This window comes from Sorex fumeus, unplaced genomic scaffold, assembly GCF_029834395.1.
Source record: "Sorex fumeus unplaced genomic scaffold, SorFum_2.1 ptg000008l, whole genome shotgun sequence".
NCBI lineage: Eukaryota > Metazoa > Chordata > Mammalia > Eulipotyphla > Soricidae > Sorex > Sorex fumeus.
In genome coordinates, this window is record NW_026606065.1 from 71,575,582 (window position 1) to 71,577,057 (window position 1,476).

At 34.5% G+C, this 1,476-nt stretch overlaps 1 non-coding gene across 1 annotated transcript; it reads right to left on the reverse strand.

The window, feature by feature from the left end:
* Window positions 1-1,083: 1,083 nt before the first annotated feature.
* LOC130019472 (U6 spliceosomal RNA) lies at window positions 1,084-1,190 on the reverse strand. The gene has a single exon (XR_008791800.1). It is a non-coding gene; the product is annotated as a U6 spliceosomal RNA (small nuclear RNA).
* Between the last annotated feature and the right edge of the window lie 286 nt (window positions 1,191-1,476).

The following is a 1,476-nucleotide window of genomic DNA, read 5'->3' on the forward strand; positions in this document are numbered from 1 at the left end:
CTTGGTTTTATATTAGTCACCAAAAACAACATACATTTATACCATAGCTATGTGTATTAGAAAAAATACATAAAATAATATTTAAAAAAACTTTCCTTGGTCCCACAGAAATAAAGAAATGGGATAAATTAAAAATATTCTGAAATTTAAATTTATCTGAGGCTGTTTACATATATCTATTGTGGCATGCTAAAATTCCTGAACTGGTAGGGCTGATAGGGTTTTATTGGGTTAGGTCTGTCTCAGCATTACCAAAAAAACTCAAACAAAACAAAACAAAACAAAACAAAAGATCCCTGTATTTATACCATTTAGCAAAGTGGTTATTCATGTTGCCAGTTTTTTTTTTTCCCACAGACTTCTAATGACTTCCGACTCTGTTTTGATCCAAAAATAAATGTTAGATTGACCTTTAAATGTTTACTCCAAATTGTCAATTCCACCTATTATTTACCATCTAAGTTTTTAGCCCTTTGAATATAGCTCATAAAAATGCCTCTGAAGCTTTGAACCAGTACTCTCAAATTGTGAAGTGGTTGAACTGAAGGAATATTAATTAGCAAAACTGTTTCTTTTAAAGTTCCCCATTTTAGTTCTCTAATAGATGTTTCAAGCCCGTGACTCCTGCAAGAACAAAAAAGTAAGGGCCCTATGATTTACATATACCCCTAACTTCATCCCTAATGCTAAAAATGACCTTTCAGGACTAGGCAGTTAGTACATATATGTGGGAAACAGTTCGCCTAACAAAATCCCAAGGTTGGGATAATGCACTGGCTAAAATAAGTTTAGATAAGGCAGGCAGCAAACAAGCTTCATAGGCCAAAATAGAATAGGGAATTGTCTCAAATTTACTCTAGACTGTAAGTTGTATGCTGATTGGCTTATGCAAAATAAATGTAAAGTAAGTGTAAAATATGCCAGCCTCTGCTCTTAATGTATTTTGTTAGATTTTGTATGCTTATTATTAATGCTTCTGTTAATGTAAACAAGTGCTCAGGTGTTGGGACCAAGGTAAGTGTTCAATATATTCAGTCATATATATGTGTGTATGTATATATATATATATATATATATATATATTTAAATATGGAATGCTTCATGAATTTGCATGTTGTCCTTGCTCAGGGGCCATGCTAATTTTCTCTGTATCATTCTAATTTTAGTATATGTGCTGCCGAATTGAGCACTTCAGTCATATTATAGTGAATAAATAGGCAGCTTGCTAGCTCACTCAGAGCTGCTCAAGGAACCCTAAAGTTTGGACAGGACTTGTGTATTTGACTCATTCTCTGTGATCAACCCCCACTGAAATTAGTTAGTAGGGAACATTCCAATTTGTTTAACTTTAGTGAATCACTACACATGTAGGAGAATGTATACCTTGCATGTACCATACTCAGCCTTCCCAGTTTCTGCACTGGTGGCCTAGGAGGTCCCTGAGTACTGCTGGGATGTCTTTGGTGAAACTTGGCA